This window comes from Schistocerca gregaria, chromosome 9 (assembly GCF_023897955.1).
Source record: "Schistocerca gregaria isolate iqSchGreg1 chromosome 9, iqSchGreg1.2, whole genome shotgun sequence".
In the NCBI taxonomy this organism is placed as follows: domain Eukaryota; kingdom Metazoa; phylum Arthropoda; class Insecta; order Orthoptera; family Acrididae; genus Schistocerca; species Schistocerca gregaria.
The window spans coordinates 118,420,083-118,445,507 of record NC_064928.1 but is presented as its reverse complement, the minus strand read 5'-3'; positions in this window follow the sequence as shown (position 1 = coordinate 118,445,507).

Here is a 25,425-nt window from a genome sequence, read left to right as displayed (position 1 = left end):
CGGTCGCAGGTTCGAATCCTGCCTCGGGCATGGATGTGTGTGATGTCCCTAGGATAGTTAGGTTTAAGTAGTTCTAAGTTCTAGGGGACTAATGACCACAGCAGTTGAGTCCCATAGTGCTCAGAGCCATTTGAACCATTTGAACCAATAAAGTCAAAATAACTTCGCTATATAAACACGAGCATAGTGAAGTTATTTTGCCCACGAAAGTAGAACTGGAAATGAAATGCTGGGGAGAGATAATCTATTGGTTCCCCGTGGGCGAGTTGCCTTTCCCCGAACAACGTTACAGCTGCTGTACACAATGACTAGAACTTAGAACTACTTAAACCTAACTAACCTAAGGACATCACATACATCCATGCCTGAGGCAGGATTCGAACCTGCGAACATAGCGGTCGCGCGGTTCCAGACTGTAGCGCCTAGAACCGCTCGGCCACCCCAGCCGGCGACTAAGAATCAGTTTGCCCTGTGGCACTGTAGAACAGTGTGAAAAAATCTGTGCATTTTCTATCCACATGAATTATCTGAGTTATTTCAGTTGTACTATGTAATACCACTGAATAAACACTAATAAATATACAGAAATGTCTTCTGTTTCGTATATATTTTCATCAGAGCACAAAATAGCATACATCACAAAATAGAATCCTGAAGAACTCAGTCCTTATATGTAGGTACCAGATGCTATTCTTAGTTCATAATCTGAATCAAATCGATTCCACCACATTAGTCACTCCCTGTCCTTGCTGCAGAAGCTGTATGTTGTGTACATGGTTAAAGAACATGTACACAACTTTCCCACTAGAGCGCGCCCCACTAAGCACAACAGCGCAGGTGCAGCTCTCGTCCGGCTCCGCACTACGACATGGCGCTGCCATAGAGACAGTCCAAATTCTGCTTCCGCTGATCCACGTATTAATATGTAACGCAGCCAATGAGATTGCTGCTAATGTAGAACCTTTTCTCCTCGTGGATTACACTCGTGCAGTGACACATGAATGCGTGAGGTATTATAACAAGTGTAAAGACCTCTGATTAGTCACTCTGCATTTGTCTGCACCAGTCTCTACCAGTCTGCATTAGTCTGTACCGGTCTGTACGTTCTACATTTGTCTGTGCCAGTTTCAAGTTTCAAGTTTCAGTCTGTGCCTTATAAGATTACCATATTCCTGTACATAGCCATGGAGATAAATGTGTAGACACTTTTGTCAAGTATCAGAGATATATGTGAGAATAAGATTAACATACCAATACCAAAGGAACTTCATATTGTCAATTGTAAATAGCATCCAGAACCAAGTTAAATAATTTTATGCTTGTTATTATTTTAATAAATGTGTGTGAAAATTAATCAAGTTCTGTTAAAAGTTGGTCACCGTCAATCTGCTACTCTAAGCGTGCAAGTGGCATTTCTATCGTCTAACCTAATGGCAGAAGATAAACACGCCACGATAAGACCACGAGACATATTGCTGACACCCGCCCACTTCGTTAGAGCGACAAGTCAAATAATCTGATGGTGTGTGTACTGAAGGTCTTACAGCACACACACCATACTGTATCAAGTCTTACAATACACGTACGAACAGAATGCAAATTATAGGTTTCAAGAAATGTTTGTAAAACTAGGCGCTTCTGGTACTTTGGCTACTGACAAACCATATTTCTACCGGACAGAGTTTAAATAACATGTGGTAGACTTACTTTTAAACGAGTTTTGACCTGGTTAGCATGCAGAGTTCCCAAGTCGCTATCGCAACGTTAAACGATCAGTTGTGACCGCATCTGGCTTGCCGCCTCTGTGAACTATAAATACCTTGTCGTCTCCCTGTAGCGTCCTGAAAGAGCCAGAATAGTGAGGGGTACAGACAAGACTGATAGCATCATTGAGTCGTGCACGGCTCGCGTTTATCCCACTTGTTGTTTGGCATCTTTTATTACGGTACTGCCACCTAGTTTTCTTTTTCCATTTACTGGCGTCACTAACTTCCTGCCTTACTTGCCCGTGAGTGGCAGCAGCAGCGCGTATCGATAAGAGCACTGTCGTACCATCTCTGGAGCGACCGATAGTACTTCCGGGTCGTCGTGTGTCTGGGCGTCAGTTCGGGACGGACCAGCAGTGCAGTCGGGACGCAGCAGCAGTGAAGTCGGGGACTGAGCGTCGGGGAGGCGCCGACAGCCAGCGCTCGCCATCCGCTGGCGGCATACATGACCTGTCCGACGGAGGGAGATTGGAGCGGGACGACCGTTGGTTGGTCGTTCGGTTGGTCGTCTCATCGGCAGACGTATATTGGGCCTTTCGCCGTTTCTGGGCCTGGGAGTTGGTCGGTTGGCGTGGAGCAGCGAGGAAATCTCCGCGGCCCGTATTTTGGCTGCCTCTATGCGGTGTCCGAATGTGTGCTGCTGTTCCCATTGCTACGAGGTCCGTGGTTCACCGATCCTGGACACGAAGGTTGAGTTTTGACTTAATATACCAGCAAGTCACGACTGTTCACATTGTGTCGTTTGTATTTCGTTGGCTGTTCAGACATTACCGCGAGTAGCAACATGTGTTTTCAAGTTGGCAAATTTGAGCCACCCACCGGAGGAGTTTAGCTGTACTTGGTTGTTTTGAGTTGAAGTGCACCAGCGGAATCTTCTGTCTTGTGGCCGTTAACGTTCCAGTTAGCTGCCCCGGTCGTTGACGTAAATTCAGGCAGTGTATTTTCCTCATCATGCTGTCGCCGTCTAGCACAGTGTGTAGTTTGACAGCTCACTGTATAATTGGTCGTGGTCACCAATATTTTCTACGTTTTGCCATGGAACTTCCTGTTGTGCGCTGGTCGGGTGGAGCGGAAGTTATCTTGTCTGTGGGTCCGTTGACTGTCTGTCGGTTGGGTTGTCTTCGGATGAAGAATGGTTGGGCCGACTGCCTGGCTCACCTAAGCGAGCGTGTGTTTGAATTCCAGACCGACCCTCGGAAACTTCTGTGCGCCGTTGGGTGTACTGCCTTTTCTTATTTGTTCTTGTTGTTTGTATTTGTATGGCTTCAACCGATTTTGAATTAAAGTTGTTTTGATTTTAAGGTGTCAGATTGTTTGGGCCTTCTGCCTAATCAAAGAACTGTTATAAGGCCTTTTGCGTTTTAAAAATTCTAATTTTGGTTAGCGTCTTAAGTTATTGGCTTTCAGCCGATTTTAAATTAAAGTGGTGTTGCCCTTAAGGAATGAGATTGTATGGCGTATTCAGCCTGTTATTAAAGCACTCCGTCTTCAGGCCAAGAGTGGCGTACCGGGACATTCCGACCGCCGTGTCATCCTTCGAGGAGGATGCGGATAGGAGGGGTGTGGGGTCAGCACACTGCTCTCCTGGTCGTTGCGTATTCTTGACCGAAGCCGCTAGTATTCGGTCGAGTAGCTCCTCATTTGGCATCACGAGGCTGAGGACACCTACCCTGTTATTAAGTTCCCAAAATTAATGCTGTGTTTTCTTTCTTAAAATTTTCTTTGCTCCAATAATGTTTTATGTTCGAGTGTAGCTGACAGTCGCTTATTTTGGACCCTTTCCACAAATTAAACTACCTGTCTCCAAGTTTAGCAGGGCCTTTCAATAATCATTCATAACCAAAAATAGTGACACGTCTTCAAGTCCTTATGTTGGAAAACAAGTTTGGTCATATTTCTATCAGGGTTCCTGGGAACCAGACATTGCTTAAGTTTTTGTTGTCTGTTTAAAAAATCACCAAACTCCCCAGACAGCAACGGAGGGAGTTTAGATAACGAAAAGAAAGTGAGCAGATACATTTATTGATGCACCACAAACGAGCTGTGCAGGGGACCATTGAGAGTCCTTAATACTGTTTCGAAATCCCACAAACCCTCTACCATCCCCCTGCTGGAGGGACGATAGCTCATAGTACAGACATGCTTCCAACCACAAATATGCAGTACTTCTGTGAATAGCTGGCATTCAAATTGGCGTCCCCTATCTGACGTAATGACCCGTGGGATACCAAAACCGGCGAACGCCACAGATATCAATATGCGAGCAATAGATGCTGCAGAAATATCCTGAATAGGTACAGCCTATGGCCAACGAACAAATTGGTCGATCATTCTTAAGAAGGGAGAGGGGCGCCTCAATGTCGACGTGCAATTGAGTGAAATCTCCCAGCATGGGCGGGAAAATCAGCAGTAGGAGCAGCCAAGTTCCTACCAATTTTGAATGTTTGACACTTGACGCAAACCCTCCCTTCGAAGTAGCTAGTTTCAGGAACTAATTTTTTATTCTTCTTTCCATCGATTGACAGCTTGGTATTGCCATGGAATCGAACCCTGTGGGGATATAAAGTGTTAAGCAAAATAATCTCATACTTGCACACCTAGTTAGTTATTTCTTAGACCTGCTGATGGTATCTGTCGTAATGCACTATCAAATAATGTATCACCAAATTGTATTCCATCTTTAATTCTGACAGAATTGCTTAAGACGCACCACGCTTTAACTACTGATATTGTGTGATTGAGTTAAAGATCTATAGCTGTAGTTGCAATTCGCAGCTTGTTTGAAAGAATACCAAAAGTATATTCAATCACTCTTCTTTCTCGTGTAAGTCGTGACTGTAAATACGTTGCTGCACAGATTAAGTTGCTATTCGGATACGTGCTTAATGCACGTCTAGGTAAATACAAACGTCATTGGTTCTCCGTTCAGATCATTACGTAGTATTCTCAGTTCTGATAAACCGAATGTCCCCAGTTCCAGTCTCCTGTTAAACGATGTATTTATAAACACATTTGAGTCGGCGGAAATACCGTATGCCCCTATTTTAATGCAAGTAAAACAATAGTTTGCATTGCAAATTGCCCTTAAATTAATGGAATAAATCTAATAATTGTAGTACAGGGAACCAATTTGACCGGGCTTTGTATTCCAGTTTGCCGCCCACAGCCATGAGCACATTAGCAAAATTAGTGTCGTGATAAATGTCTTCCGAAATTTTTTAAGGCCATCGTTGTGTTTTTTCGTCTTATACTTATTCATTAAGTAATCCCATATTGCGTCACAAACTTTCTTAGCAATATGAGTGTATGGTAGACACCCCAAGCAGAAACTGTTAACGGAAACGTTGCCTGACACAATGAATCTGTAACAAATCAAATTCAGCTACGAGAAGGTAGATAAATGTTCTCAATTTTTATATATTTAGTCAGACATTCAAGCGGAGTTCAAACATATAAGAGACAGTTTTCTTCGTATCAAGCCCTGAAAGGTGTTACATCAGGGCAAGGTGCAAAGAAGAGAAAAAATGCAGATATTGCTATTTCTTATTCCACACGTCAAAGATGACAAAACTTTTGGAATCTACAACACTCCAAGAAGTGAATCACAGCGAAGAGCTGGAAGCCAGGTATCAGCATCACCAGGTCCTGGAAATTGACAGGATTCGTCATATGCTTCCTTTAGTTAAAGAAGCACATTTAATAGAAAAAGAAAATTTTTACGTCTTTTGAAAACTCGATTTTAAAAGCTGTAAGAAATGATGCTCAACATGTGATGAATGGAGGTAATTTGTCTCTACTTCATCAAATTGCTGAAAAAGATGGATGATGACGCTGAAGTGTCAGCAAAAACTGAAACATTAAACGCAGTTTGAGCATTCAGTGTGGCTGGAGACGTGTGCGCATGTGCCGACATGGCCAGCGAGGGTGCGGGCTTTAGTCCTGCCCTGATCGGGGTGGGTGACCTCCCCAGCAGTCGGTTCCCCGTGGGCGAATTGCCTTTCCCCGAACAACGTTACAGCTGCTGTACACAATGACTAAGAATCAAATGGTTCAAACGGCTCTGAGCACTATGGGACTTAACGTCTGAGGTCATCAGTCCCCTAGAACTTAGAACTACTTAAACCTAACTAACCTAATGACACACGTCCATGCCCGAGGCAGGATTCGAACCTGCGACCCTAGCGGTAGCGCGGTTCCAGACTGTAGCGCCTAGAACCGCTCGGCCACACCAGCCGGCTGTGTTTTTCAGTCAGGTATGTTTAGTGTGAGGTAGAAACATTGGAGGAGTGTGCTAGCGTTCTCAAACATCAGTGTCTTCAAGACCTTGCATATATTTGGCAATACGATGTATTTGTGGCGGAAATTTAATTACTTGTTTTGCAAAATGCTTGCATGTGATTATCAAACGGTGAAGGTATATTTTATTTTGAAAAAGGATCATCGTGAGACAATGGTGAACGTGTTAAGCGATCTGTTTGACTCTTTAAAATGTTGAGCAATTAATCTGATTGGATAGTGCAAACAGACTACTTGCAGCCATTTTAGGTGTTGAAATTGCTGCGGTCTCGCAGTCGGGTTCTTGTGTAATCACGTGTTGTGCATTTATAAAGGATTTCATTTAGCTCTCTTTGTTTACAATCAGCGACAGGCTAGATCACACCTGGAAAACTGGTATCTCTAGATAGGGGAGGACAGTAGGAGGAAGGACGGCATGTGTACTGGGAGGCAAGAGTGAGTTAGTCAGTAGCTGCACATCGAGCTGAACACATCAGCAGCTGCCGCCAATCTCTCCTGGTGAGATCGTTTGGGACCAGTTTTTAGGTACTTGTGTTATTTCAATGATTTTTCTGTTCGCAGAGCATGTGTAGCATTATGATCTGCTGTTTACAACTATGTTTCCTTTTTATTTTCCATGACAGTTTTGATGTGCAGTTTTCTGCCCCACCCCTTCTTACACGTATCTGTGTATAAGTTCCTCGTTAGCTATACAGTTGTAGGTCGGTAGGATGCAATTCGTCCGGCAGCATCTACCCTCAAGCGATCTGTTTGACTCTTGTAAATTGTTAAACAATTAAGGGTAGCTGTAGGGTAGTTTTGAGTAGTACTATGGACAGGAGCACACAGCAAGGTGAACATATACACAAGCGTGTTCGGAAAGGGGAGTTAAACCCAGTTGAGCCCTATACACCAAGCCAAGCAGCTCGGGTTCATTCTGTCTGGGGTTGCGAAATTGGAAGAAGCTTTATACTGCACTGTGGGTTGATCGGCCATTCCATACAGGTAAGAAACGAAGTTTACTATGCTGTCAACTACTTTTCAAGGTCAGCCTGACCCTATACTGTCTTGCCCTCTGCAAATGCACATACACAAATCACTGTAAATAAGACACTGTCTTAGGACCGAGTAGAGAATACGAAAGCAAATATTCTTGTACAAAAACTTTTCTTAATATTTGCATATACATTTACACAGAAATAACTATTTCTTATTTTTGTTTGGTATAGTTTTAATAACGTCCCCCATAAATTTTAAGTTATTATTTATGTCTACATGTGAATCATATGCTTCACTCTCCAGTCAGTAATTTGACAAGTACAGAGAAGGTATGTTCTTGGTTTGTAATAGATGCCTAGATTTTTTCCTGTAAACTGTCTCCTTTATTGCTTCTTGCAGTTCTTATAGCCTAGAGCATTCGGGAATTTTAATTTTCCCTCTCATTTCCGGCATAACACAGTTATTTAAACACTCCATAGTATCCTGGGTATATGTTGACAGTAGTGGGACAAGGTGCGTGCCACGACACGCTGCATTGTTGCCAAATTTATTGAAGATGGCGGCGATGACGTCATCCAAGATAGCGGCGTGTAGACTTGGCAACATCGCAAGACGTCATCCAAGATGGCGGCTTTTGGCGGGAAAATAGCCCAATTGTGCTATGTCCACTAACCTAAGCCACCAGAAGAGAAAATGGCATGAAGTTTGAATTCCAACAGGATAAAGCATGCAAAAACCGTACTTGTCTTTATTATTATTGATTATCATTTAATAACATTCATTATCATTCATTGTCATTTATTATCATTCATTATCATGTATTATTATAGGCCTATCTCCACTAGAAAATTGCGACAAATTCAAATCCCAACATGATATTGTCTTGAAAACTGTACTGCTATTTATTATTATCATTTATTATTTATTCAAGATGTCTGATTTTCTCGGCGAGAAAGCCATTTTCCTTACATCTATAACAAAAATTTATCACAAGTTCAAATCCCAGCACCATAATTGATCACAAGTACGAACTTTCTCCGTCACTTATCTTTTTTCACTGGTAGCCTATCATAATCGTGTCAAATAATAAAGTGCACTTATAGTAACATAAGTCATATCCTTTGACTTTGCAGGGGGAAGGGACTGAATACTTTATTTCAAGCAGTACAGTCATCACTTGTTCTCCAACACAGTCAGCACACACATATTTGATATCGCAGTGCTGTCACCATGACGTCCGTGCTCCAACTGAATTAGTTCAAATCTTCGCCACCGCCTGGCCAGCATGCAGAGACAGTGCCGACGCCTGTCACGTGAGGCGGCCACCCGCGCTGGACTGCCGGTATGCTGGGGGTGAACCCAGCGATCGCTCCCACCGTAAACATGTTTTCACTGGACACGCTGGAACTTGACGTTACAGTGGTCCCTTGTCCGCTCACCATGTGTATTCGTCGCCTCCGCACGTTTCCCACCAAAATTGTTTGCCTCGAAGCTGAATCACACAACGGTCGGCTGTTCCCTGTTTACACTTTTGGAGAAAAAATTGTTTTCCTGGGCACATTCAAACCTGTCGATGCCGACCGCTCACCATCCACCACGTTTACCTGTGCGAGCGAGTTCGCAGTGCTACACTTTTGGTGGCAAAGTTTGCTCGACAGTGGAATCCGCCATGACTATATAACAGCACGTTTGGTCCACACTAGAATGCTCGCTAATTGACTCACCCTCGCGTGCGCGTAATAACTGCACAATCGCTGCGCTGCCACACTGCTTACGTCACACACCCTCCAGACAAGCGATGGACATAGTCTTCTGTAAATACCTAAGTTCCTAATTCCATTTTGATTTTAATCATATTAAATAATTCAGTTTACAACCTCATATATGTATGCAAAGGTATTCAACAACCTTAATTTCAAGTGCTTTTCGAGGACCAGACAGCCACTTCTTCCTAGGAACCAGCGCCGAGTTTTAATTCTGGCAGTAAAGAAAGGGCATTTCTACCAACCTCCTAGGAACCAGCGCCAAGTATGAAATCGGTCAGTAAACAAAGCTCACTTGCGCTTCTGCACCCACCTATGAAAACTGTTGTAAACCAAGATTATCACCACTAAACTAAGCCACCAGCACTCAACCTCTTCCTACACGCTTCGGCTAAAAGGACTCACCCTGTACTAGGCCCATGGATGGAAGAACTAATTTACTTTATTTAGGAATGGAGTGTATGTATCACACTGACATGTTCCACATCATACAGACCTGCAAAACACTCCTACATAATTCATTTGTAATGCTCTTCACACACGCATGCTAATTGTAAACTGTTAAAAATAACTCATAGCACAGCTGACAGACATGTGAACCGCTCGTAAATAATGTAAGACATTTACATCCAAATACCCAATTTCTTGGTCATCAGTCTACTGACTGGTTTGATGCGGCCCACCACGAATTCCATTCCTGTGCTAACCTCTTCATCTCAGAGTAGCACTTGCAACCTATGTCCTCAATTATTTGCTTGACGTATTCCAATCTCTGTCTTCCTCTTCAGTTTTTGCCCTCTAGTACCATGGAAGTCATTCTCTCATGTCTTATCACATATCCTATCATCCTGTCCCTTCTCCTTATCAGTGTTTTCCACATATTCCTTTCCTCTCCAATTCTGCATTGAACCTCCTCATTCCTTATCTTATCAGTTCTCCTAATTTTCAACATTCGTCTATAGCACCACATCTCAAATGCTTCTGTTCTCTTCTGTTCCGGTTTTCCCACAGTCCATGTTTCACTACCATACAATGCTGTACTCCAGATATACATCCTCAGAAATTTCTTCCTCAAATTAAGGCCGGTATTTGATATTAGTAGATTTCTGTTGGCCAGAAATGCCTTTTTTGCCATAGCGAGTCTGCTTTTGATGTCCTCCTTGCTCCATCCGTCATTGGTTATTTTGCTGCCTAGGTAGCAGAATTCCATAACATCAATCCTGATGTTAAGTTTCTCGCTGTTCTCATTTCTACCACTTCTCATTACCTTCATCTTTCTCCGATTTACTCTCAAACCATACTGTGTACTCACTAGACTGTTCATTCCGTTCAGCAGATCATTTAACTCTTCTTCACTTTCACTCAGGATAGCAATCTCATCAGCAAATCGTATCATTGATATCCTTTCACCTTGTATTTTAGTTCCACTCCTGAACCTTTCTTTTATTTCCATCATTGCTTCCTCGATGTACAGATTGAACAGTAGGGGCGAAAGGCTACAGCGTTGTCTTACACTCTTCTTCGTACGAGCACTTCGTTCTTGATCGTCCACTCTTATTATTCCCTCTTGGTTGTTGTACATATTGCATATGACCCATCTCTCCCTATAGCTTACCCTACGTTTTTCAGAATCTCGAACAGCTTGCTCCAATTTATATTGTCGAACGCTTTTTCCAGGTCGACAAACCCTATGAACTTGTCTTGATTTTTCTTGAACCTTGCTTCCATTATTAGCCGTAATGTCAGAATTGCCTCTCTCGTGCCTTTACTTTTCCTAAAGCCAAACTGATCGTCACCTAGCGCATTCACAATTTTCTTTTCCATTCTTCTGTATATTACTCTTGTAAGCAGCTTCGATGCATGAGCTGTTAAGCTGATTGTGCGATAATTCTCGCACTTGTCAGCTGTTGCCGTCTTCGGAATTGTGTGGGTGATGCTTTTCCGAAAGTCAGATGGTATGTCGCCAGACTCATATATTCTACACACCAACGTGAATAGTCGTTTTGTTGCCACTTCCCCTAATGATTTTAGAAATTCTGATGGAATATTATCTATCCCTTCTGCCTTATTTGACCGTAAGTCCTCCAAAGGTCTTTTAAATTCCGATTCTAATACTGGATCCCCTATCTCTTCTAAATCGACTCCTGCTTCTTCTTCTATCACATCAGACAAATCTTCACCCTCATAGAGGCTTTCAATGTATTCTTTCCACCTATCTGCTCTCTCCTCTGCATTTAACAGTGGAATTCCCATTGGACTCTTAATGTTACCACTGTTGCTTTTAATGTCACAAAAGGTTGTTTTGGCTTTCCTGTATGCTGAGTCTGTCCTTCTGACAATCATATCTTTTTCGATGTCTTCACATTTTTCCTGCAGCCATTTCGTCTTAGCTTCCCTGCACTTCCTATTTATTTCATTCCTCAGCGACTTGTGTTTCTGTATTCCTGATTTTCCCAGAACATGTTTGTACTTCCTCCTTTCATCAATCAACTGAAGTATTTCTTCTGTTACCCATGGGTTCTTTGCAGCTACCTTCTTTGTACCTATGTTATCCTTCCCAACTTCTGTGATGGCCCTTTTTAGAGACGTCCATTCCTCTTCAACTGTGTTGCCTACTGCGCTATTCCTTATTTCTGTATCTATAGCGTTAGAGAACTTCAAACGTGTCTCATCATTCCTTAGAACTTCTGTATCCCACTTCTTAGCGTATTGATTCTTTCTGACTAATGTCTTGAACTTCAGCCTACTCTTCATCACTACTATATTGTGATCTGAGTCTATATCTGCTCCTGGGTACGCCTACAATCCAGTATCTGATTTCGGAATCTGTCTGACCATGATGTAATCTAATTGAAATCTTCCCGTATCTCCCGGCCTTTTCCAAGTATACCTCCTCCTCTTGTGATTCTTGAACAGGGTATTCGCTATTACTAGCCGAAACTTGTTACAGAACTCAATTAGTCTTTCTCCTCTTTCATTTCTTGTCCCAAGCTTATATTCTCCTGTAACCTTTTCTTCTACTCCTTCCCCTACAACTGCATTCCAGTCGCCCATGACTATTAGATTTTCGTCCCCCTTTACATACTGCATTACCCTTTCAATATCCTCATACACTTTCTCTACCTGTTCATCTTCAGCTTGCGATGTCGGCATGTATACCTGAACTATCGTTGTCGGTGTTGGTGTGCTGTCGATTCTGATTAGAACTACCCGGTCACTGGACTGTTCACAGTAACACACCCTCTGCCCTACTTTCCTATTCATAACGAATCCTACACCTGTTATACCATTTTCTGCTGCTGTTGATATTACCCGATACTCATCTGACCAGAAATCCTGGTCTTCCTTCCACTTCGCTTCGCTGACCCCTACTATATCTAGATTGAGCCTTTGCATTTCCCTTTTCAGATTTTCTTGTTTCCCTACCACGTTCAAGCTTCTGACATTCCACGCCCAGACTCGTAGAACGTTACCCTTTCGTTGATTATTCAATCTTTTTCTCATGGTAACCTCCCCTTTGGCAGTCCCCTCCCAGAGATCCGAATGGGGGACTATTCCGGAATATTTTGCCATTGGAGATATCATCATGACACTTCTTCAATTACAGGCCACATGTCCTGTGGATACACGTTACGTGTCTTTAATGCAGTGGTTTCCATTGCCTTCTGCATCCTCATGTCGTTGATCATTGCTGATTCTTCCGCCTCTAGGGCAATTTCCCACCCCTAGGAGAAGAGAGTGCCCTCAACCTCTATCCGCTCCTCCGTCCTCTTTGACAAGGCCGTTGAAAGAATGAGGCTGACTTCTTATGCTGGAAGTCTTCGGCCGCCTTTGCTGATTATTTATCAAAATTTAGGCAGTGGCGGGGATTGAATCCGGGACCGAAAACGTTTTGATTATGAATCAAAGACGCTACCCCTAGACCATGGGTACTTCATACCCAAAAAACTGCCAATTTTCCGCAATAATCTCAGTGCATAGGCTGATGGAAGGAGGAACAAGTGTACCTTATATATTTGGGGCATATCTTTTTGAAACTTTTTCATCTCATAGGTTTCGATATGTAAGGCTGACATAAGGCAGTTTCTGAACTCCAGTAGTGCACAACACCCTAACCTGCAGAAAAAATGGCGGGAATTTTGAATTTTGGTGGGGAAAATAGACCAATTGGGTTATATCCACTAACCTAAGCCTCCATAAAGAATAGGCACAAAGTTTGAATTCCAACAGCATAATGCATGCAAAATAGTCCATTTCTTTATTATTATTCATTATTACTGATTATCATTTATTATCATTAATTATCATTCATTATCATTTATTATTATTTATTATTTTTGGCCTACCGCCACAAGAAAATTCCCCCCCAAATTCAAATTCCAATACAGTAATGGCTTCAAAATCATACTTATCTCTATTATTATTCATTATCATTATTTTTATCATTTACTATTAATTATTAGTTATTATCATTTATTATTATTTATTATTATTGGCCTACCTCCACTAACATAGAAAATCGCGCCATGTTCAAATTCACACTCCATAATCTCTGGAAAACCGTACTTCTATTTATTATTATTAATATATACTATTATTTGTTAGCATTTATTATTATTTATCAAAACTCTACCATCTGGTGAGCAAGATGTATGAAACAGGCGAAATACCCTCAGAGTTCAAGAAGAATATAATAATTCCAATCCCAAAGAAAGCCGGTGTTGACAGATGTGAAAATTATCGAACAATCAGTTTAATAAGTCACAGCTGCAAAATAATAACACGAATTATTTACAGACGAATGGAAAAACTAGTAGAATCCGACCTCGGGGAAGATCAGTTTCAGTCCATATAAACACTGGAACACGTGAGGCACTACTGACCTTATGACTTACCTTAGAAGAAAGATTAAGGAAAGGCAAACCTACGTTTCTAGCATTTGTAGACTTAGAGAAAGCTTTTGACAATGTTCACTGGAATAGTCTCTTTCAAATTCTAAAGGTGGCAGGGGTAAAATACAGGGAGCGAAAGGCTATTTACAATTTGTAGAGAAACCAGATGACAGTTATAAGAGTCGAGGGACATGAAATGGAAGCAGTGGTGATGCTGAGTAAATTAGATTAGGAAATGAGACACTTAAAGTAGTAAAGGAGTTTTGCTATTTGGGGAGCAAAATAACTGATGATGGTCGAAGTAGAGAGGATATAAATTGTAGACTGGCAATGGCAAGGAAAGCGTTTCTAAAAAATAGCAATTTGTTAACATCGAGTATAGATTTAAGTGTCAGGAAGCCATTTCTGAAAGTATTTGTATGGAGTGTAGCCATGTATGGAAGTAAAACATGGACGATAAATAGTTTGGACAAGAAGAAAATAGAAGCTTTCGAAATGTGGTGCTACAGAAGAATGCTGAAGACTAGATGGTAGATCACATAACAATGAGGAAGTATTGAATACGATTGGGGAGTAGAGACGCTTGTGGCACAACTTGACCAGAAGAAGGGGTCGGTTAGTAGTGAAATGTCCCCTTAGAGAAATTTATACACGACTGTGCTTAAGCTGACACACAATATTTTTAGCGCAACGCAATCTGACTTCCAAAAATCCCTACAAAAGAATGGCCCTGACTAACATTAACCTATACGTTTCACAAATCACTTACCTCACAAAAATCTTTGTTACTCAAGCTACTGCAATACAGCGAGCGCCACTACTGCCAGCTAAATAAAAGATTCAAACTAATGAAGGCACTAACTATTGATAGGCATAGTTAGCAAATGAAAGATTTTAATACAGAACGAACAATGTATTTACCTTAATAGTCATAATATATATATATATATATATCAGTTCGTGACACCAATTCTTACAAATTTCAAAACTCCGCCATCTCTCTCCCCACGTCCACCACTGCTGGCGGCTCACCTCCAACTGCGCAACGCTACGCGCTGTTAGCATCCAGCTGCCGCTGCCCAACACTACAATGGCGAGTATTACATCAATGCTAACCAGCCACAGACTGCACATGGCACAGCCAGTGATTTTCATACAGAGCGCTACGTGGCAGTGGCGTTACCAATAAAAAAACTTAAACAGCCTACTTACATAGCCCCCATGCTCCCCACAAAAAAATTTACAAATTGTTTTGGGCAGTGGCCAATACAAATTTGAAATTTTTTTTCATAATTACAATAACAAAGAAATGAAATGCACACACTTATCGATACAATTTTGGTCAAGAGCTAAAATTTTCTCACAGTCCATAAAGACAGTCCTGATCATTCATCAAAGTAAAATTGCAGTGTATTCTCAAAGTCTGAGTAGTAAGAGAAAATGCACACGGAAGTATTGGATTTCCATGCAGTCTTGAAGAAGTAGTGTTGTCCCTCCAACGGAAAGACAGTGCTGACTCTTGACATGCAGACAGGTAATGGGCCACAACAGAGCAAACCCACAGCAGAGTCAATCGAAGTTTTGAAGAATATTGGTAGGTAGGTCATCTCAGAGCAGACCCATTGTAGTCCTGGTAGAGATTACGGTATTGGTGGGCCACCAGAGATGCAGACCGACTGTAGATCTTGTAGAAATAATGGTATTGGTGGGTCATCAAAGGTGTAGACCCGCTGTAGTCCTTGTAGAGATGGCCAGCCGCCATCTGTTTGACTGTGCAGGCGCACAATCACCATTGAAGAGTCTTGCAGATAATATAGCAAGTCCATCAACCACCACTTGTGCACACACAAAGTTTTTGGAATTCTCCTTAGAATAGGCAATGCTGTTAACCAGTCCCTTGCTGAGTTATTAACATACGTGCAAACACTATCAGTCCCTACTTCTCACGTATTGTCCATATACTGTGACCAACAGAAATGTGTGCAATGAAATGTAATTTACAAATTACTTAATTTGATCAACTGGTGTCAATTACAATATTATAACATGAGAATACAATAACAAAGATACAGAATGCATCATTAAAAACATAATAATACAGATAACATTTGTAGTAATATGGGCTTCACAATAGACTCAAACTAACATATATATCAGTGTTACAGGAATTATGACATAAGTAAATACATAAAAGATCAGAACAACTTTTGAAACATCAACTTTACATATGAGCAACAAAACAGAACAGATAAATAATGTATAAACATCATTACAAAGTCAATAACGTATTATAAGAAAAATTCTACAACATAATTCTCATCAGATAAACACTTAAAGACAGGAAGAACACAAATACCCAAGGGTACACAAACACATAGTGGGATAACACAAGGGGAAAGGGCAGGGTTTGTTTTCAGTGTAACATTTGGTACTGCAGTCCAACCCAAAATTTTATTCTATAGATCTTTCGTCTTATTTCAACATTTGTTTCCATAAAAAAAACCTATCCAAGAATGCTTTCTGTATTTATATATTCACATATTTCTTACCTCATTATTTATTTTCCAGTATCTTACCTCATCATTTATTTATAAGAAAATGCTACCTATATCTGATTTCTGTAAATCCTACTTTTTTTGTTTCTATCTTCTTTCAAAAATACTTTTTTGGCCAAACCATTTTCTTATAGCTTCTCAATGCTTTTCTTCCAATTCATCATAGTTAGTTTCTTATATAGTCTACCCCCTCTTAAGCTAACTTAAACCTACTGAGCTCAGATGCTAAACTAAGCAGCAAATGCTATGACTTATATCTAAACATGACAAAGCTGAAGCAGAAAAAATATTACAGTAAAAATGTTTAATACTTATGTCACATCTTAACACTAGAGTGATGCATCACGAGAACATAAGCTAGCAGATAAGTTACCAAATCGTAAAAAAAATAATTTTTGCAATTCCTGTGAAGTGAAATGTCTATTTGTGCTCCCTTTTCTAAGGAAGTACATCATAAAATGATTCTTTACTGGGTCTGTAGACAGAAAGTAGTTATATTAGTACATGTATTAAATTTTAATTTAAACAATGCTGCGCTGCAACAAGAAAATAGATATTAAACAAAATAGGCAAAGCAAGGCGTGAAACGTCATTCGCTAGCCATAAGGCATTTCATAATGCAGTAAACAATCTTCCAGCTAGCAAGACAGTAGACATGAAACGTTTCTCATCATTTCATTTCAGTAAATATCATAAATTAACAACTCTACAGTGTAATCATGTTTTCAAGTTTGAGGGTGTCGTATTTACGATGCTTTCTACAAAGTAATGTGAATAGCGAGGATAATGGCCTCTTTTTTTTTTTCATCTGTGCCTCTGACAGGCACACACTAATGGCTTTTTTCCAGGCGCCTGTCGCGCAGCTGGGTGCCCACGACGCATTACGTGCAGGTGGTCACTTACCTTTCTTACTGAAAAATTTACGACAGCAGTTTCTGATACAGTGACAGTCTCATATAAAAATATTATCACGTGTTGAGAATTTGCGTTACAAATCTGTAGAAACAAATTCCTTTAAATATAATAGTGTCCAAAAAATTTTCACCAGCATAGTGATACATTCACGCATTTACACACATTTCATAACGCTTAAAGTACGATTCTCGGTTTCCAACATCCTTTCTCACAATCCAGAGTCCCTAACCACTACTCATTATTTCTTAAATTATTACACATATACATATTCGTCGACACTTCTTCAATATCTCATCATAATCAAATTCCTCATATAACATCAGCTTATTGATCATAAACATACCTCAGCAGCATAATACACATAGTAATCGTAATAATAACATCATAACACCTCAGTCAAATTCTCAAAATCGTCGTAGCTTCCTCCAATAATTTCAAAACCTAAAAGAATTCTCTGCTCATGTCAAAAGTGTCATCTACCTCAAACGTACTTTAAAAATCGTGATCCCATACCAAATACGACATTCAAAGCTCTCATAGTATCACAATGGTTCCGAAAAAATATGAACAGTTCACAAAGTACAGACAAATACAATTTCATAAGTGTGACGTTATCCAACGGTGTAATTACGTAAACATCTGTCACTGATGTAGTAAAATGAATGTTTGTCTCTCCCAGTTAAATGATCAGATATCTGTGTAATTAATGTGTTAGAGAAATATGGTACCGATGTGTAAAGTTGTATAAGCAAATACCATATTAGCTAGGGCTCCTTGTGCTTGCCATACACATGGTACACAAAGTAAGCGTGTACCCCTCTGAGGATTAATGTAATTATACCGTCAGGTGTTACAGATTACAGCAATGGAATGAAATGTATCACGGAAAACTTTCTTTTTAATTCAACAATCTTGATAAATAAATGGTTTAAGTACCAAATTAATCACTCAAATGCTTGCCCTGTAATGCTAAATGTGCGTTTTGCTGTAAGATAATTCTGTGGAACTGTCGTAGTTATCGTCCTCTGTAAGCAAAGTTCTGCGGAAGTCAATGAACTTACTTCATCATAAACGAAAGTGAAATGTTTTCCGTATAGATATCGTAGTTATTACGTACCTTACAGTGATCAAGAAAGTACTATAATGTAACGTATTGTTGTGCTACGATAAAGGCTGTCTCATTGTAGCTATACCACAAAAGTTACTACAAAAACATGTTTTACTTTCCAGAATAATACAGAAAAACTGTGCAGATATAAAACAGATACAACGCAAAAGCAACAATGTAAATCGTGTCACATATTAGTAGCGTCGTGATATAATCGTGTAGTTATCAGAGAAACCAAATGCTAAGTCATCTTTAATCTCACCGAATGAACTTCAAATAAAGAATGTACTTTCAAGTAAACCCAAATGTTGCATTAAAATCTCATTAGCAGTACTGGTAAATGTTCTAAGTATGTAAGCCTTATAGTCGTTACGTAATCGTGCAACTAACAAGCAAGAATGTACACACACAATAACACTGTGACGTCTGTTCACTATAATAATGCACTCGTAAATACTGTCTAAATAAGTTCTCTAAGTTCTAGACTGGATAGTTAACTTCAAAACATTGTTGCATGTTAACAGATTCTTAGTCTGACAAAGTATACTAGTGACGTGATGTGAACAGCTTTATGGCAAAGACAAAGTGAAAAAGCAGATTATCTTTCAATAAACGGTTTTACATGTGAAATGTGGTGCAAACCTTTACTCTTCCTAGTACGCAGAGTTTCAACTTCAACGCAATTATCATGTGGTATACGTCGGATTCTGTAAGGTCCATTGTAAACTGGAAAGAATTTGTGACTCAAGTGTTTCTTCTTATGTGACAATGAATGAGCTTTAATGAGAACTTTCTGACCAATATATTACGTTTTTTGCATTTGCTTTACCGTGTAATTTTCTCCTTTTGTCTGCAGCAGGATTTATATTTTTAATAGCCAAATCAATTATGTCTTTGTGTCGAAGTTTTCGTGTATTCGGAAAAGGTACAAGCTCTCTGATTCTGTTCGGTGGTTCTTCATTCTTCAGTACGAGAACAGGTGGTAAAGCAGTGGAGTCATGAGGCATTTCATTCAGCACGTTTTGAAATAAGTGTAAATATCTGCCCCAATGCTGATGCTTTCTGTGACAATAAAGTCTGCAAAGATTATTGATTTCTTTCATAATACGTTCAGACGGGTTACAATGTGGTGAGTACAATGAAATAAAAACAGATTTGATTTTATGGTTACGCAGCATGCGTGACCAAACAGCAGATCTGAATTGCGGTCCATTATCTGAAATGACTTTACTAACGTGTCCAACTTCACATAAGAAATTTTTAACAAAGGCGTTGGATACAGACCGTTCAGTGGCTTTACGTAACGGAGTGAAAGAAACAAATTTTGAAGTAAGTTCAACAGCGACTAGAACTTACGAAAATCCAAGAGATCAAGCGGTCCCAAGAGATCAACAGCAGCAAATTCTTTTAATTTAGAAGGAATGATAGGAAACAATGGAGCACGATGCGAGACACTAGATGGTTTCGCCTTTTGACAAAGTTTACAAATAGACAAGACTCTTCGAATTCTCTTTTCCATTTGGTTAAAATAACAAGTCGTTCGAAAAATATGATAACATTTTCGTGGACCAAAATGTGCATAGCTGAAATGAATGTACCAAATGAGCTTATTAACGAAATCGTCTGGAATGCAAAGTACCCATAGCTTGTCATCAACAGTGCAGCGTTTGAACAGTATGTTGTTTCTAACCAGATAATAATGCCGAAACTGTGTGTGTGTCTTTTCATGCCATTTACTTTTGATGTCTTTCCAAATCGGATCTCTATCTTGTTCATGACCAATGTCCTTTAAAGATGTGGTGATGTTTTCAAAGGCGACTTTCTGAATGTAAAGAATACTGAAATTTTTCTCGAGGTTGCTTTCTGTGTTACTTTTTTCAAGCCCAGCCGGTGCACGGGACAGTGCGTCCACAACAATGTTCTCCTTGCCGGGAAAGTAGACTATTGTGAAGTGGAATTCTTGCAGAAACAATGCCCAACGTTTTAACCTGTCATGATTTAATTTTGAAGACATAAGAAATTGTAATGCACGATGATCACTGTATACTTTTACGTGCTTACCATAAAGAAAGAAATGGAATTTGTTAAATGCCCAAACGATAGATAAAACTTCTAATTCAGTAACGGAATTATTTTTTTCAGATTTTGTTAGCACTCGGCTAGCAAAAGCAATGGTTTTCTGAACGTTAGTGTCATTTTCTATGGCCTCTTGAAATAAATGGGCACCAAGACCGACATTAGAAGAATCCGTGCTAAGGCAGAAATTTTGTGACAGATGAGTCATTGCCTATTGTGTCTTTGTTGGCGCGCGTCGTTATTGGGATTTGGAGACCTAACTTCTACAAATTCACCTTGCCGAGAGGGCCCTGCTCTGTTTGAATCCCGCCAGTTCTGCTGCAATTCAGGTCTGTCGTTACGATCATATCGTGTGTCGTCATGTCGGTAGATTCCATAGTTTCTTTCTTGTCGGTCACGTGGTGAAGAATTTCTCCCTGAATCGTAACTGCGCGATGGACCGTTGCGTCTTAAGTTATTCTGTCTCCCTTGATAATAATTATTTTGGTTTCCATATTGTCTGTTTCTCTCATTGTCTCTGTGATAGTCATTACCGTGGAGAGGTGATCTTTCCCTGTAATAATTACTACTCTGTCAACGGTTGTCATACGAGTGGTGTCTGTTTTGGTCACGATTTACGTTGTACGAATAGCCTTGTGGTGTATTATTTCTGTCATCGCGGAATTGTGACAGGTGTGACCTGTAATTGTTGTGCTCCTGTTTTCGCGTTCCGCTATTGTCAGTGTCAATTTCCAGTTCTTGTAACAGTCCCTGAAAAGCTTCAATGTCGTCTTTGCATCGTCCTGCTAAAATAATCTGTCATAAATGTTCACGTAATTTGATGAAGCAAATGCGGATGAGTTCTGAGGGGCTGTATGGGTTTGAAAGATACTGATTCTTATGTAACATGCCTTCAAAATATTTGACAAGACTGGAAAATTCAGACTGTTCGAAATGTTTCATCATTATGATGCTATGTTTTACTCGGTCTTGTGTAGCTTGAGACCAATATGCTGAGAGGAAGGCATGATAAAATTCTCCTTCACCGTGACAATCGTGAATGACCGATCGCATTCTTACAGCTGGTTCATTCTCCAAGTAGCCATACATAAATTCTAATCTGTGCTTTAATGATCAGTTGGGAGGAAAACAATGAGAGAATTGATGGAGCCACGCTTGTGGATGAATGTCATTGCCAGAATTCTTAAATGTTTTGAATTTACGTGCAGTAATGAACAGCTTATAGTCAAAATCATCGTGAAGGCGGGTAGCATATCGGTCATTGTTACGTCGTGTCGGCGGTTCCATCTCAAAATTCGGTGCATCTTGCCAATTTCTTTCATGATTTCCGAAATGCCCTGTGTTATTATTTTGTGGCTTTTCCGTATTTCTAAGTTCCTCTTCCCGTGTTGGAGCGCGAGTGTCCTCTGAAATAGGTAATTCTTGTATTACCTGTGTCAGCTGATCTTGCACTTCCCGGATTTCTCTTTGGTGTTGTGTATTAATTTGATTCTGATTTTGTTTGAATTTCCTAATTTGTTCGCAATCTTCTGTATCATTCAGATCATCATCTACCTTTATAGATAAGTTAATGAACTGATCTGAAAGTTCGGCTACTTTCTCCGATAGTGAACACATTTTCTCATTGTGTTTTTCTGAACCAAGTTTCAGAGTGTCCATCTGTGTTGAAATCGAATCTACTGCGTCCTTTAAGTTTTCCTGAGTTTTTGCAAGTTGCGTAACCGAATCGGTGGATGCAACTGAGTCCATTTTAGCTTGCAAGGTGTCGTGATTTTCACGAACAATAGTTTGCAGTTCTTTTATGGCTGCTTCATGATTCTGTAATGCATTTTCATGCCGGGAAAAAATAGGTTGAAAATGCTCACAAATTTGTATTTTTAACTCATTACAGATTTTTTGGCATTTCGATTCAGTGTTATGTAACTCAGCAGTTAAACCTTCACGTGTTTGTTCAAGTGTGGTGTCTAACTTTTGAAGCTTTTGCTGTGTTTGTCTCTGATTTTGTTCCATCGTGTCTAACTGTTGCTGTGTTTGTCTCTGGTGTTGTTCCATTGTGTCCAACTTTTGAAGATTTTGTTCCATTGTGTCTAACTTTTGAAGCTTTTGCTGTGTTTGTCTCTGATTTTGTTCCATTGTGTCTAACTTTTGAAGATTTTGCCCCATTTGTTTCTGATTTTGTTCCATTTGTTGCATTAATTGCAATAATAATGTATTAGTGTCTGGAATCTGTTTTTCTATGCTTTTTGGCAGTGCATTTTCACCGGCAACATTTACATTTTCACAGGCAGAAAATGTGTCTTAACTCATTTGAGAAAACTGTGAGGACCCATAACCTAAGTCTACAGTATTTGCAATATTGTGTTCTGTCATTTCGGATTCCTGAGGAGAGCTGTTGTCGACTGATCGATCGATAATTGTTCCCTGTTCACTACTTGTTTCATTGTCTACACCATTATTTGCCACCCGCTCCATTTCCCCATGCACAGTTACCAAATTACTACTTCGAATGTCTGTTAATTCACTACACAGTGGTGCTGATAAGCGACGCTCGTCGTCACTATTATTTCTGTTTACTTTGGAGCCTAGTATTACGTTTTTCACACGCCATTATTGTCACAATATTTCACATGATAACACATAAAAGCACAATTTGAAGAGCAAAAAATAAGAGAACACATTAACATAGCACTGAAAATAATATCTAGTTAATTGCAAGCGCAATTACGAAATACTTGGTGCAACTCTACATGCATGCCACAACTGTTGTACTGTACAACAATGAAAGACTACAACTACAAAGAAGATTCTCTCTACAATTACGCGCTAGCAATAATCAAAATCTACACTTATTACACAAACTATAAGAAAAATCAGAAGATTCCAGTGAGGTATTCTCGGCTAAGGGTCGACATATGAAACGTCCCCTTAGAAAAATTTATACACGACTGTGCTTAAGCTGACACACAATATTTTTAGTGCAACGCAATCTGACTTCCAAAAATCCCTACAAAAGAATGGCCCTGACTAACATTAACCTACAGGTTTCACAAATCACTTACCTCACAAAAATCTTCGTTACTCAAGCTACTGCAATACAGCGAGCGCCACTACTGCCAGCTAAATAAAAAATTCAAACTACTGAAGGCACTAACTACTGCAATACAGCGAGCGCCACTACTGCCAGCTAAATAAAAGATTCAAACTACTGAAGGCACTAACTACTGATAGGCATAGTTAGCAAATGAAAGATTTTAATACAGAACAAACAATGTATTTACCTTAATAGTCATAATATATATATATCAGTTCGTGACACCAATTCTTACAAATTTCAAAACTCCGCCATCTCTCTCCCCACGTCCACCACTGCTGGCGGCTCACCTCCAACTGCGCAACGCTATGAGCTGTTAGCATCCAGCTGCCGCTGCCCAACACTACAATGGCGAGTATTACAACAATGCCAACCAGCCACAGACTGCACACGGCACAGCCAGTGATTTTCATACAGAGCGCTACGTGGCGGCGGCGTTACCAATAAAAAAACTTAAACAGCCTACTTACAGTAGGACATGTTCTGAGGCATCAAGGGATCACCAATTTAGTATTGGAGGGCAGCGTGGAGGGTAAAAATCGGAGAGGGAGACCAAGAGATGAATACACTAAGCAGATTCAGAAGGATGTAGGTTGCAGTAGGTACTGGGAGATGAAGCAGCTTGCACAGGATAGAGTAACATGGAGAGCTGCATGAAACCAGTCTCAGGACTGAAGACCGCAACAACAACAACTATTATTTATTCAAGATGGTCGATTTTTGCTGCAAGAAAGCCAATTCCCTTACTTCCATAGCAAAAAATCCCTCACAAATTCAATTTCAAACACGATAATCTGTCACAGCTACGAAAAAGAAGAAAGAAACCAACTGGGGGATGTGCACTAACCTAAGTCCACCTCATCGTACGAAGTTTGAAATTTTCGCTGTCACTTATTGTTTCACTCCTACGCTATGAAAATCGCGTCAAATAATAATAAGGTGCACGTAAGTCACCTCCTGTGAATTCGTGGGAAAAGGACTGAAGTCTTTATTTCAAACAGTACCGTCATCACTTGTTCTCCAATGGGGTTAGTACACATCTTAGATCGCAGTCCAACCGCCACGAGGCCCCCAGTCCAACTGAATTAGTTCATATGGTCGCCTCCGACCCGCGCGCCACCGGCAAGCGCGCGGTCGCCCCACGTGACCGCCTCCCGGATGCGTCAGTGACTGCTACCGCCCCAGCGGCCGCTGACGTGACAGCCTACTGCCGCCGGCTCTCTTCGCAGGCCCGCATCGGTCCAGCGATGTAAACATGTTTTCGTGGACAGTGGAGTCCGCCCACACCGACCAGTTGGTGCCAAAGCTGTTAGCTGGACAAATGGAAACCTGCCGGTGCAGCCTTCATAACGGTCGGTCGGTTTTGATCCAGCACCTGGTTGACAAAGAATGCCCTGCGGCACGTTTGGCGCCAAAGTATGCTCGAGAGCGGAATCCTCCATGACGTCAAAACAAGTGTTCCAGCACATACGCTCGCCACGACGTCCCTCGCTGAGTTAATTGATCAACCCACTCTCTCGTTATTCAATCCACATTCTGCACCTAATCGAAGGCCATCGCGAAAACACACGCCCTTACACGTGAGCTTTCGCGCACGGCGAGCTCAGTACCTCCGCAAGTGAATGTAACAAAGTTCCCATGACTACTTAATTAAATTGATCAATTAATTAACCTCTCTGATGCGGAAAACTTCCACCTCCGCCTAGACTGGGAATCAATTTTCACCAGCACCAACCCCTCCTGGACTTGGAATGAAATAGTTAAAGTCCCTACCGACCACCACGGCCCCTTACCGACCCATGTTCCTAATGTGTACTGCCGTTTACTAACGTGCACCAACCTACATTAACGTATATCACATTTTTCTATACAAATAAGCCAAGTTTGAGTTCGGATGGTCAGTTCGTGTTTCGCTACCAACACAAGAAAATTGTGGCAAACGTAGCCACTAACCTAGATCACCTGTGATGATTCAAAATCGTCTG